The 14,421-nt window shown below is 44.2% G+C and overlaps 1 protein-coding gene and 1 pseudogene across 3 annotated transcripts in view; one reads left to right on the top strand and one right to left on the bottom strand.

The window, feature by feature from the left end:
• The window catches only part of RGS3 (regulator of G protein signaling 3), a 363,854-nt gene that overhangs the window by 104,144 nt on the left and 245,289 nt on the right, over positions 1-14,421 (bottom strand). The window lies entirely within an intron of this gene.
• LOC306645570 (NADH dehydrogenase [ubiquinone] iron-sulfur protein 3, mitochondrial-like) overlaps positions 12,322-14,421 on the top strand; it is a 30,757-nt pseudogene continuing 28,657 nt past the window's right edge. The window contains exon 1 of the transcript in view: positions 12,322-12,445. The product of the transcript in view is annotated as an NADH dehydrogenase [ubiquinone] iron-sulfur protein 3, mitochondrial-like (transcript). The remainder of the gene's footprint in view (positions 12,446-14,421) is intronic.

Raw genomic sequence — 14,421 nt, 5'->3', positions numbered from 1 at the left:
CCTCACCTTTTAGGGTTTAAATGACCTCTAGCACAAGCCACAGTCAAGACACAATGTATGACAGAGTGTACAAGTGTTCCCCACAGTTGGCACCTCTTCCTTGGCACTGAACACACTCCACCCTGCCGAACCCAGGCACGGACAGGTGGCTTTCTTTGACCCATTAAACATAAGTAGCCATGACCTTGCTGAGCAGAAATCTTTTTTATAGCAATAGCTGTGATTTATTTAGCACTTACATACACTTAAAAAATCTTGACATTTTCCATGCACTATCTCAATTATCAAAACAATTATGAGAATTCAGGTGCTACTATTGTTTCAATTTTCAAAGGAGGAGTGTGAATCTCAGGTTGCTCCACTTGGTCAGGGTCACCTGGTCCCTAAGTGTTTAAGCCAGGCAGGATTCCAACCCAGTGTCTCTCTGAAGCTCAGACTGGAATACTGAACATGTTAGGAGATCTAAAATTCACGTTGTGTAGAAGTAGGGGTTAAGATGGTGGCATTTCAGCCCTGGCCTGCCTAAAGAAGGAAAACAGTGTCTGTGATCAAGAAAGCACCAGATCGAAGCTTCCTGTGCACAGCACAGCCTCTTAAGGTGTGTCACCTGTGGTAGAACATCTTGGAAACTGAAACAGCTCATGTAAATGTCATTGCCAGGTATGTTATTTGGAAAACACAGGGAGGGGCCCCTCAGAGTGATGGAATTTCAAATTCTACCATAAGTAGAAAAAATAGCAGGTTTCCCTCTCTGGAATGAGCAGAAACTTTGGAAGTCAGTGTGCTTTATCATCTTCTCTTTCCCCTCTGCCTTCTTGACCAGGAATATCCTGGATAGGAGCTGCTCTATCAGCCTGAATCCCAAGGTGGAGATAGCTTAATGACAGCTGGGGAAACCCAGGATGGACACAGAATGTGAGTGAGAAATAAGCATGTGTGGTTGTGACCATTTAGATGGGGCAGAGGGGTTATTTGTTATTGCAGCATCAATTTTCCTATCCTGACTAAAGTCCAGCATCCCTCCCAATGTCCCCAGGGACTTTCAGAGGCTGCCTCCTCGGATTCTACATTTCTGCCTCTACCTGATGCTTATCATGAGTGACAACCAGTCATATTTTCTTGATGTCCCCCCATCTCGCCTTCACAAGTTATTTATGTATAAAGAAAGACTTTGAGTTATGATTCTGGTATGAAAGAGGTCATCACACCACAGCATCACAAAGAACTTCCCACTGAGGAGGACTGCCCCGGCCATCTGAAGTCTAGTTGGTTGTTCGAGGTCACCGACTCAAAGTTCTCGCTTGTTCCTGATGCAGAATGTGACTGTCTTTTGAGGTCTCTTTCCCAATGATCCGCTCCCAGCCTCCACTCCCTCTCCAAACAGTTTTCCAATGAATTTCTTCAAAATAAAGATGGTTCTTTCCTTTACGTGAATACCAGGCTCTGCTATTAAATTTCTTTTTTCCCAGACAAGCATGGAGACAAACAGTATGACATTCACACTCGAGGTCTGCCAGGTCTAGAGGGGGCACACTTCCTAGGACCCAACTGTAATGTATCCACAGCCTGGAATGTCCCCAAGGTCAGCCTGAAATGTCCCCAAAGTAAGAACCAGGAGCTTCTCCATGAAGAAACACCTGCGAGTGTTTTCCAACTCTGTCCATGGACAATGATGCCAAGGATGTCCACTTCTCTCAGAATTTCAAAGATAACTAATACTTAGACATCGTTTTAAAGAATCCTATCTCCAAAATGCAAGGGAATCCATTGAGCTGAATTTATAGGACCCATGTAGAGCCAGGCAGGTGCATAGACACAGCCATACAGCCAGTGCTGTGAGTGAGGAGGGGAAGCCGGGGAAGGGGGATGACCTTGACTTTGGAGTATCAGTGAAAGAAAGAGAAAGACAAGGGGTGGTGGGATCTCTGGTAGAGGGGAAAATAAAAAAAAAAAAAACCAACATTGAGAGGCCCCCAGACTAAGAGCATCTTTGGGGAACGCAGTAGACTCAATTAAAAACTAGAGTCCTAAAAGAATGCAAATCTCCCAAACAAAACATAATTGAGCAGAGAGATGAGACCTATCCCATAAATAACCCACCATAATTAGAACATATCACCAGTTCCTATTAAAGAACCATCAGGCAGTCAAGTCCTGGAAGTCTGGGAAAATTGAGTTCTTAATTAAATCCTCATCAGAATTACCAGTACCCATGTCCCCTACATCCCATGTCCCCAAGTCTCAAGCCTAAGTGCCTCTGCCAACAGCCTGGCCCTGGGTGGTCACGTGAAGTGAATTCCACCCCTGCTCCACTTTAACAAGGACGGGCCTGGAGATGCTGCTTCTAATTCCTGGACCCTAGCCCTCAAAGAGAGCTGCCAATCTCGATATTCCCAGAGAGGAGCCACGCACGCGTCTTCTAAAGAAGCGCTTCTCTCCTCTCTGTCACCCCGCCTCTGCTCAACCCCTGCCTGGGTTCCCTGTGTCCAGCCTCCGCATAGCATTCCCGGGGGAATTCCAATCCCGATTCTCCCCTCCATCCTCTGCACGTGGCTCGGGTTTCATCGGCTCTCTTTTGGCAGAGCCCATCTCCTGACCCTGGAATGTCCTTTCCTCATTCTCTGACCACCACAGGCTCACTGGAGTCCCACTGCTTCACTGCACACGTTCCTATCCAGGCCATCAGCTGGGTCTTGTCTTTAACCATTGTTGACAGCTTTTGCCTATTGGCCTTTCTGGAAAGACTGTCCCTAGGTTCCATGATTCCAGACTCTTGGTTTTACCCCTGATTCTCTGACCACTGATCCTTAATCTCCTTTCAACTCTTCCTCACCGCATCTTGAGAGCTGTGACTTCTCTGGGTCCCTTCCTCCTTGCTGGCTCAGGGATCTCTGTCCATCTTTGTCTGTACCAATGACTCACCTCTGCTTCTCCTGCCCTGGTCTCTCTCCAGCTCCAGACCCGTAGACCCGACAGCCTAATGACAGCACAAACTGGGCAACCGTGGCACATCAACCTCAAAACTCCTCTAGACCTGCCTCCCTGCTCTACCGCCAGAGTTTTCTCCTGCACGCTGTAGCTCAGTAAGTACCTGCACGCTGTAGCTCAGTAAGTACCCCCCAAGCCAGTCCATGACAGACTCAAAACCCTGACACCCTTCTCAGGAGAAGAAATTTTTCCTGAAGAGCCAGAGAGCAAACATTTTAGGTTTTGAAGGCCAGGTGTTCCGTCACAGCTAACAAACAGCACAGTCTCCTTGTTTTGAACAGCAGCATTGGTCTACTGCTGAGGGGTCACTGTACTGTATGATTTGTCAGCAAGTCAATAGGGGCTTGTGCAGGCCATTTTCAAGTATTTTATTAATTTGAAAAAAATAGATAACAGAAACATAATATAAAATTCATGAGATATAAATGTATCTAAAAACCCTGCCCCCAGCCACTCAGCCCCCTTGACCAAAAATTTCCCTATTAGCCATTCATGTGTATCTTTTTTATGCATTAATTTTTAAAATTTTAAATGGACACAATACCTTTATTCTATTCATTTATTTTTATGTGGTGCTGAGGATCAAACCCAGGGCCTCACACATGCCAGGCAAGCGCTGTACCACTGAGCCACAACCCCAGCCCTTACGTTTATCTTTCGGAGATAATTTATGCATACACAGCCCTACACAAATGATAGCATATTACATGCACGGCTCTAAGACTTTCTTTAAATGTATTTTTCTTATTTTATAGGCACTATCTACAATCCAATCTTATAGAAACATTCTATCTTCTCCTCAATATTAAACTTCAGAATTTTTTCTTTCTCTTTTATTATTTAAATTTTAAAATGTATATGCAATATCTAGGACCTACCACAAGGTTTAAAAATAATATCATGTATATTCATATACTTGCCGCCCATCTTAAGAAATTGCTGCCAACACAGCTAAATCCCCTTTGTATATACCCTTCAAACATCACCTCATTGCTGCTCCCTCCCAGAAGGACCCTCTCTCCTGCACCTGACAGCATTCCCAGACACTTTTGTGCATTTGCAATATATGTTGCATCTCCAATCATTAGTATTGCTTTGCATGTTTAAAGTGTGATAGTATCATTCTACCTCTGAGTTTTTCTGCCATTTTCTTTTGTCACAGGAAATGTGACTTATCTTCTTTTAGAAGATTTTTGTGAAATTCATCCATGTCAATATATAATAACCCCTGGTTCACTAATATTCACCATGGGACAGCATTACATTGTGTAAACAATCTACTTATTTACTTATTCTCTTCCTGTTGCTAGAAGTTCAAGTTGTGTCTCATTTTTTGCTATCCCACCTGTTCACACTGCCATGGCAGTACATGGGCTCCTATTGTTTTGCCTTCTTGCCAGTACTTAGTGTATCAGGCTATGCTGGTCAGCTTTCCATTACTGTAACAAAATGCCTGAGAAAATTAACTTTAAAAGAGGAAAGGTTTGTTTTGACTCACAGCTTCAGAGGTTCCAGTTCTTGATTGGTTGCCCCTCTTGCTTTGGGCCTGTGGTGAGGCAGCACTTCATGGTAGGCAGTGTGTGGTGGGACAACCTGCTCACCCATGGCAGGCAAGAAACAAAAGAAAGAGGGCAGTTTAGGGTCCTTCAAAGGAAGCCCTGAACTACCTAACTTCCTTCCACTTGGCCCTACCTCCCAAGGTTCTACCCCTCCCAATAATATCACAGGTAGGGGGCGGAGCCTTAGACACATGGGTTTTGAGGGACATTCAAGATCCAAATTATAGCACAAGCATTCTTGGCAGGAAGATGACACTCCAATGAGATAATAAAGGAGAGTTTGAGGACAGGATTATTCACACAGCTGTGAACTGGGCTGAACAAGAGATGGCGAAGCACTCACGCCAGGGAGCCAGCAAGGAAGCGTTACTTGGCCTGGAGCATGTGTGGTGGGAGAAGATGTTCACCAAGAGCTGAGCCCTCGGTAAGCATCCCAGCCATCGTTAACCTTAGGCAGGGCGGGGCGGGATCCAGGGAATGAACCCCGAACTCACGGTCTCCCCAGCCTCCATTTTCTGGATGGAGAAGTGAGCAGAGTGAATCTGGGGGGGGCGTGAAAGAGAGAATACCTGGCACCTGGTATCGTAAGACTTTTAAGTTGTTGCTAAGCTGATCGTGATGGTTTTATTTTGCATTCTTCTGACATTTAATCAAGTCAAGCATTTTTCCCTGTGTTCACCGTCCATTTAATATCCTCCTCTATAAACTGCCTCTTCTTATGCTTCACACATGTTTTTCTTTTGAGTTGTCTTAACAATTGATTTATAGATGTTCTTTAAATATTCTGCATGCTAATTCTTTGATGGGCATGTATGCACTGCTATTTACCTTTTTACAGTGTTTTTGATAAAGAAAAGTCTTAAATTTTAATATAGTAGAATTAATTCTTTCATAGATTATGCTTTCTTTATCTTGCTTAAGAAATCCTTCCTCATTCTGAGTTCATAAAAATATTCTACATTTTCTTATAATACTTTCAGTTTTTGCTTCTTTATATTAGGTTTTTAATCTCCCTGGAATTTATTTTTGCATGTGGCATATGAGATAGAGATCAGATTTTTTTTCCCCATATGCATTATCAATTGACCCAGCACTATTTGTAAATAGTTTCCTTGTTACTCCCTGCTGATATACACTGTCAGCCCTGTTACATGGTAAATTTCCATATAAACATTGGTTTGTTTCTAGACTCTCGATTTTGATCCACTAATTAATTTTTCTGTATCTGTTAAAAAACACAATTTCAATGATCATAGTCATGCAAGAAGACATGGATATCTACCAAGGCAAATCCTTCGACTTTGTTCTTCTTTAACTCATTTTAATTGTTATGGCCTTTACTCTTCCCTATAAATTTTTAGAATTGGTTTGACAAACTCCAGAGAATACTTTGTAAGAATTTTAATTGAAAGAACATTAAATTTATAAATTAATTCTTAGGGAATTTCAAATATCCTGATATTAGGTCTTGTTATTCATGGACATGGTACATCTCTCCACTTATTTAGATTTGCCTCTAACTTCATTCAATGAAAAATTAAACATTTCTCCATAAATGCTATGTACATATTTTATTAGATTTATTCCAACGGTTCTTGTGTACTTATCATTGTTACAAAGTTCCCTTTGTTAATGTCTATGGTGGTGCACAGGAAGTCAATAACTTTTAAATATTAATCTTTATATCCAGAAGTTTTGCAAAACTCATTAATTATAATTGTTAATTTATTTGAAGGTTCTTTTGATTTTCCTTGATTGACAATAATTTATTCTGCAAATAAGACCTATTTTATTTCACCCTTTCCAAATCCTTTAGCTCTGTCTTCTTTACTGTGTCTTAATGGGTTGGCTAGGGGCTTCAGTACAGTGCTGGATGGAAGTTGTACTAATGGGTCCTTTGCCTTTTTCTTAATTTAAATGATTGCTTCCAACAGTTTACCATTAACATGCTGGCTGCCTGGTTTTTCTTCCTTTATCAGGTTAAGAAAGTTCTCCTCTATTCCTTCTTTTCAGAATATTTTTATGTGAATAACTGGTAAATGTTTTCAAATTATTCTACATCTGTTGAGATGATCACATGATTTTCCTGCTTTAACATGAACAATCTTTGTGTTCCTGAGATCTAACCAGTTCAACAATGATCACATAAATTTGTATTTGTTTTGCAAATGTTTTTACGTTTTACACCTATATTTGTAGGAATGGTATGTGATTTTTTCTTCCTCACAAGGTGCAAATCTATTTAAGGAGTTAGTATCCTAATGCAATAAGCTGATGTGTGTTCCTTCATCTGTCTAAGGCTGGAATTATTTGTTATTTGGAAGCTCATTAGAACTCATTGCTAAAATTGTGTAGGCCTGGTGTTTTGAAGGTAAGTATAAACTATGGATCCATTTTCTTCAAGAACAATAAACAGATAAGGTTTTCTATTTCTTCTTGGCTTAATGATAAATAATATTTTAATAGGAAATTGTCCATGGTATTTAGGTATTTACATTTATTTGCATAAGCCTATTCATAGCATTATCTGTTACATCTGTGGCTGCTCCCCTTCTTCACTTATAATAATCCACATTTGTATTCTCTTTTTTCACTTGGTAAATTTTGCCCGAAGTTTTTCTATTCATCAATCTCATCATTCTTTTTTGTTATAAGTTCTTCTCAATTTTATTAATTTCTTTTGTTGGGTTTATTATTTCCTCCCTTCCCTTTTCTGACTTTTAAAATAATTTTTTAGCATTTGTTTTCTATATGAACATTAAAGGTATAAATCACCAACCTGCATGTTCATATTTTCAGCAGTTTTGATATGCCTACATATGGTTTTCTTTGTTTATCCTACTTAAGAGTTTGCTGGCATTCTTGAATCTGTAAATTTATGACTTCCATCAAATTTGTGAAAACATCAGCTATTAGTTTCCAAAAAAGAAAATTCTGCCCAGTTGTCTCTTCTCTTTCTGAGACTCTAATTATACATATGTTAGGTCTTCTGATTCGGTCCTGTAGATCCCTGTGGCTCTGTTCAATTTTTTAAATAGTAAACTTGAGATTTTTTTAATGGTTTTAGGCTTATAGAAAAATTGTGACAATAATACAGAGTTCCCATATACTCCATTCCCAGTGCCACCCATTGTTGATATCTTATACTGGTTCCATTCATTTGATTCACTTAATGAAACAATACCGACACATTATTTTAAACTAAAGTCTGTGTGTTATTCAGATTTCCTTGGTTACCTTTTGCTCCTCCAGGACACCACATTACTTTTAGTCACATGCCTCCTGTGACAATTTCTCAGACTTCTCTAGTTTTGTATGATGTTGGCATTTTGAGAAGTACTAATCAGGTATTTTTTAAGATGTCCCTCAGTTTGGATTTATCTGATTTTCTCCCTTGTGATTCCTTAGGAGTAGTGAGTGCCAGGAAGGAGAGGGCCTGGCCAAGTGCACATGCCTTATGTCATAGGAAGGGGCCTGCTCAGCACTGTGGTGCTGGCCCTGATCTCCTGGCTGAGGTGTGCCTGCCTGGTTCTCCATGTGAAGTGATTCTCGGCTCTCACACTCTGCTCTTGGGGAGACATCTCTGCACAGCACACACTAGCAGAGAGGAGCTGGGTTTAGCTTCCATGAGAGCAGCTGTCCATGTCAATTACTGGGAGTTCTATACAGGAGATTTCTTTTTCCTCCCATTCATTCTTTCATTTGTATCAGAGTTGGAATTCATACACTTTTATACTTTGGGTTATAAAACAATATCATCTTCTTTGGTTGCTCAAAGTGTTCCAGTTTTTCCACTGGGACTCTTTGGATTGACTCCTGTGTTCTTTTGACATACTTCCATTGTTTGGGGCATTGTTTTTATTTTGTTTTATTTTTAAGCATCTTAAGATACTCCAGCATAGAGCAAGAGGGCACTGTCTATGAGCCAGAAAATGATCCTTGACTAAACACTAAATCTGCCTGGATCTTAGACTTCCCAGCCTCCAGAACTGTGAGAAATAAATTTCTATTGTTGATGAGCTGCCCAGTGTGTGGCATTTTGTTATAGCTACCCAAAAGAACAGTTCACTTGGACCGCTGGTTGAAAGAATGAGGATATTTGACCTCTCTAGCCTGAGTTGCCTTCTATATAAAATGGAGACAATAAATTCTATTTCCATAGGATTGTTGTAAGTATTAAATGAAACAATCTATCTTGGCCTGGGATTTATCCCAGAGTAGATGCTCAGTAAGACTTTTAGAAATTATCATTATTGACTTACTGTACATTTGGGTAAAACTTTAGTGTTTGTAATTTGGGCATTTTATATCCCTTTGATTATTTCATAATGGTTTTGGACAAAATTTCTATATGGTAAAATGCTGGTGAAGAATTTCCAATATTACCTGAGCTATTTTGTAACTTAGCACACTATCCACAAGGACAATTGTGAAGATGAGATAGATTCTAGAGGGGGCAAAGCTCAAATGAGAGAGCTCTTTCCAAAGCCACTACAACATATGAGGGTCTCAGAACTCCTGCATCATTCACTAAGGATTATTTGCCTAAAAGTGTTTTCCACTCAACTTTTTTCAGTGTGTTGTGAGTCATTAAAAAAATAAATAAATCAGGAGGCTTTTGCCAAAAATAGCGTAGTTTGATTCATCATCATTTTAATGATGTAATGAAACAGGCAGCAACTTTGAAAGCCATCTTCGCTACACTGATGCAGTTTTGTTTCAGTTATGATGGGTTTAAGAAAAGAAATTTACTTTCTTGCTCCATCATTTTTCATACCTCCTCCCTCTCATTTCCCTCTATGTATATGTTGGTTTGAATCTATATCGTGTACAATCATAGAATTTAAATGATGTACCCCGTTCATGTACAATGAATCAAAATGCAGTCTGTAAAAAAGAAAAGAAAAAGAAAGAAAAGAAAAGAAATTTACTGAAAGACTCTTGCATAAACCTAGAGACTCAGGAGTGCCTGTACGCAGCCCAGAGCAGCATGCTGTCATGCTGCCGAAGGATCCACAAAGAGTTGCCAGTACAGCAACGAGCACAGACCCCACCACTTGTGCTGCTGACCTCACTGGACCCTTCTCTGTCCCCTGGAAACTGGATACAGATGCTGTGGCTGCTCTGCTCCTTGCAGTCATAATAGATTTCTATGAAGTCATTCTTTACATTACTGGTTTCTAATTCAAAGTCAGGTTGGTGTATGTGGTCATAAAAATCTGGGTAACATGCCTGTTCCCTAGCTGCAAGGGAGGCTGGAAGAGTGAGTTTTTGCTACTCATCTTTTCAGGGTGAAACGTGAACTCTGTCTTATAAAGATGAAAATTCTCCAGCTGTATACACAGGCATACCTTGTTTTATTGCACTTTGCTTTACTGCACTGCCTAGATCCTGTGCTTCTTACAAGTTAAAGTTTTGTGGTAACCCTGAAAACATCTATTAGCACCATTTTTCCAACAGTTCAGATGACCGTTAACATTATTAAGCAATGTGGTATTTTTAGTTCATGTACATACTTTAAAAAAAGACATAATATTATTGTACTATTGTATAAATACAGTGTTTATATGCTCTGGAAAACAAAATATTTCATATGACTTGCTTTATTTTGATAGTCGCTTTATTGCAATGGACTGGGAACTAAACTCACAGTATCTCCAAGGTATTCCTGAATGAGGACGTGGAATGAAGACTTAGTGTTAAATTCTGAAGACACCCAAGCATGGTTTGTGTAAGAGGCGGTTGGACAGGCCCTTGCCCACCCCCATCTAGGCAGACTTGGAAGGTGGAGGAAGGGGAAGTTATTGAAATCTGCATTTGGCCTAAGAGAAGGACGGTAGGCCTTTCCGTCTCCTCCCCAGCCTTTGAGTTAGACAGCAGGGTCCTCCCGTTCCATCCCCAGGCGAGTGGTGGGAAAGGTGCCACCCTCACACACACCGTGGGCTCTGCAGAATGAGACACAGCTCATGACCCTAGCTGGCGTCTGCTCAGACAGAGGACTAGCTAATCTGCCTTTGCATCCTATTTGAGCAGGAAGAGGAGCTGGCTCTCCCACAAAGGAGGGATGTTGGGAAGGCCCCTCTCGAAGCCACCGCCTGTGGGTGCTCAGGTGAAGACCTGCACTGCCTACGGTGGCTGCCCACAAGAGCACCCACGGCCCTCAGGGCTGCCAGGGAGGAGCAGCCACCAACCCGGAGGGGACCACGCCCCAGACCAGCAGGGAAAGACCAGGCTCTCCCACCTCCAGCTCCACCCTCAGAGCCCAACACCAGAGGCTTCGGGTCCAAAACGGAGAGTGGGCAGAGGCATTCAGAAACAGCCGCCTCTCCTGCCCAGGCTCTGAGGCTGGAGCAGGGTCAGGGGACAGAGGAGACCAGGTCTGCTCGCCTCAGGCCCACGAGCCACAGGCCTGGCTGCTGGGAGAGGAGCAAAGGCTGACTCAGCAGCGGCGCGGCCCCAGACTAGTGTCCTAACATCCACAAGGGCCCCAAAGCCAGGCTTCCTTCTGAGATGTCAGCAAGGCACCTGCGCCTACAGGCGGCAGTGAGCAGGAAGCCACCCAAGCCCTGAGGCCCGCAGGTCCACACTGCTCCCCAGGACGAGAGCGTCAGAGCCGATGCTGGGAGGCAGGAAAGACTGGACACCGCCCCCTCCAGTCCAGGATCATTAGTTTCTCTCCGGAGAGACTAAATAACAAAAGGAGAAGGGATTGAACCTTGGGGCTTGTGATCCCCAGATCCTTGATACTTTAAAGTACTTAGCAGATTGCCTCTCAAGGATGGCCGTCCTCAGACAACCACTCCAAGGCGAATCATTTTGCCTGCTCTTCTAGGAGAGGTCTGAGAACCCGGGAGGTCTAGCGGGCAAGGACGATTATTGCAAGAGAGCAAAAAAAAAAAATGAGCAGAAGTCCTATTTCTCCCCTGAAAATGTGCTCTGCAGAGAAAGCACTTCCCCGAGAGGGCAGGAGAGGCGGCTCGGTGAGGGCCCCCAGCAGGGCAGGGCCCTCCTCTAGATCTTTCCAAGGTCAACCTGAGAAAGCAGCAGCATGGCGCCTCTGTAGTCACCTGCAGAGCCTCTCCCTTTGCAAACCCCTGAGGGTGAAGCATAACTTGGAAAAGGAAGCGCTGGGCCCGTGTGTTCATGTAAGTCTGGATTCTTACCATACCGAGGTGGAGAGGAAGACAAGTGGGGTGGCTGTCGACCTGGTGGGCTCTTCCCGCTCTGCCCTTCAGCCCCAGCCCGGGCACCGCTGGACTCAGGCTGCACAAGAGTGGCCCACATGCCTGGGCTGAGGCGTCACAGACCTGACTGGGGGTCCTCCCCTGCAGTCGCAGGACTTTGGGCAAATTACTTAATCTCTCTATATCCAATAGTGTTTGAAGGCTCTCAATGTGACACCTGGTCCCCAGGAATTATCCAGGCTCCTCCCTTTCACTGACAAGCCATCTAGGAAGTCTTCTGTTGTTGATTCTTTGGTTTTCCCTAATTGGGATTCACTTTCCACTCTTTTATATAAAAGTCAGAATATTATGCGGTTGTATACATCACATTAATTTTAGCCTCAAGCACAAGACTTCAAAGGCATTCCCACTTGGAGGTAACCAGGGTGGCCATCCTCCCACCCCCTGCAGGCTCCGGGGTGGAGGGCGGGCAGCGTCAAGTTCTCGTTCCCCTTCCTCCGCCTTTAGGGAGCATCGGCAGGGCAAGTCTGTGAAACCCTGAGAGTCCTCAGGACACTCCAGGTTAAAGGTGCAGAAGGAGAAGCACAGAGATGTCGGAGCCAGCCAGCCAGCTAGACAGCCAGCATCGCAAAGCCCCGGGCCTCGCCCTCCGTACTGCCTGCGGGTCCTTGTTTGTGCCAGCCAGCACCAGCTCCAAGATCTGCAGGATCAAAGGTGATTCTGTGGTCAATGTTGACCAAATACTTTACTCTCCATGTCTGAAATGTTAAACCACAGCTCCCCACCCCCCAACCCTTGAACGTTTGTTTCTTTCCTGCAAATAAGCAAAACACACTCTTTTCCTTGAAATTCTGCATGTTCAGCAGGATATTTTTGGGCACCGAGGTGGATTGTAATGCAAATGCCCTTGATTTTCTTGGGACTCTTTCTCCTGTGAATTTCAGGGAGTGATAGGCCCCCTTGAAATAAATGGGCTTTTGATGGATGAAAATTCCCCTTTCCCCTGTGAAATGTGCTTGGTAGCAAATACTTCCATTTGGCAGAATTCGTTTAATAACTCAGTGTCCCGCGAAGCTGGCGGAGCAAATCTGTTGGGACGAAGAGAGGAGCCAGGATGAGGCTCAGGAGAGGGCCAGGGTGGGCTCAGGATACAGAAGCTACAAATGGGGACACCACACCGACAAGCACCAGGAGCTGGAGTGATCCGCAGATATCAACGAGGCACAAATGACACAGACTTAGGGTGAGCAAGAGGGGAGAGGTGGCTACTGATGGGCAGAACTCAGGAGGGACGGAGGGACCTCCGGGCAGCTGCCGTTTACCCTGTCCTTGTTGGAAGCAGCCACGGCCACAGCAGCCACTACGCTGAGTCATGTGTGCTCCTCTGTCAGAGTCCTCGGGACTGGCAGCCTGCAAAAGAGCTCCCTGCAGCCGATCCTGCTCCAGGAGAACTTGAGGATTGTTTGTGGTGGGACCAGCCATCAACTGTCAGGACTGTCATTGGAAAGACTTGGTGGACGTTGGCCCAGAAACAGTGGAGTTGCCTCAAGCGAGATCACCAGGAGGCAGCCTTCGGCCCGTCTCAGGTGCAAAGAGCCCTTCCAGTCAGGGCTGCCCAAGACACGGGCTGTGCAGGAAGGAGCTCACTGTCCTCCATGGAGGCAGCCTCCACAGAGCTCCTGCAGAGGCAGGGATGAGCTGGACAGAGGTAGGGAGATCCTTCTGTGCTGAGGCTGCAATTCAGTGGCGGCTTTGGCCACGCCCCAGGGAAGTGCTCTCCAGGGCTCCTGGCCATGGCCTGACTCTTGGCCTCTGGGACCTGGCCCCAGTCTCTTCTCTTGTCCTGCTAGTTCTTTGGGCTCCAGGCAGAAGCCCCCAGAATCAGCTCAGTGTGTTCTGCCTCCTCTTGCGTGAGACCTTCCTTAGCCTCAACCTGCTTCTCTAATTGCCCGTTTGTCCTTCCTCTGGTTGACTCCAGCTGGTCTCTGGAGCCCCTTCCGCAGAAGCAGTGTTTCTGAGCCTTGAGAATGGACCAGGGGTCTCTCCTTGGCTGCCACTGCTCCTCATCTCTTCTGTTTCTCAACACTGGACAAACTGCTCTGTAACTGAGACCACCACACTGGGAGCCATCAGCCAGCCAGGGGAATATGGATCTGGTCTGTTTGGGAATCCCCAGGGCCCAGCCTCCTATCTGGCACCTAGGAGGCACTCAACACAAACCTGTTAGTTTTGACATGGCTAGATGCTGTGGTTCTGCTCGCCACCCCTCTGGTCAGGCCCTCAGGCTGCTTGACTGGCCACAGGGTTTTGATTCCATGATTTCAAAACACTAGGGTCTGAAGTTTAATTAATTTTTTTGAAAGTCAGGTTTTTCCCATATTCGTTCTATGAGTGAAAGGATTTTTCATAAGGTTAATTGAGGCAAAAGTGGGAAAGAACATCTCTTTTACCCCCAGTGAGTGGGTGGCCTCCTTTCTGCAGAGACAGAGCTGTTAATGAATGGAGCTAGAAGAGAACAGCCTTCTAATTCTGGATGCTCTATCAGCCTGCTGTGTAACCTTGAGATAACTGCCTACCCTCTCTGGGCATCATTCATTGAGCAAATATTTATTTCAGTCCTACCATGTTCCCAATATTTTGAGAGGTTTGAATATAGATCAAAATCTCTGTCCTCACAGAATTTACAGTCT

The sequence above is a fragment of the Sciurus vulgaris genome (assembly GCF_902686455.1).
Source record: "Sciurus vulgaris genome assembly, chromosome: 15".
Classification (NCBI taxonomy): Eukaryota; Metazoa; Chordata; class Mammalia; order Rodentia; family Sciuridae; genus Sciurus; species Sciurus vulgaris.
This window is presented reverse-complemented; position numbering and strand designations above follow the sequence as displayed.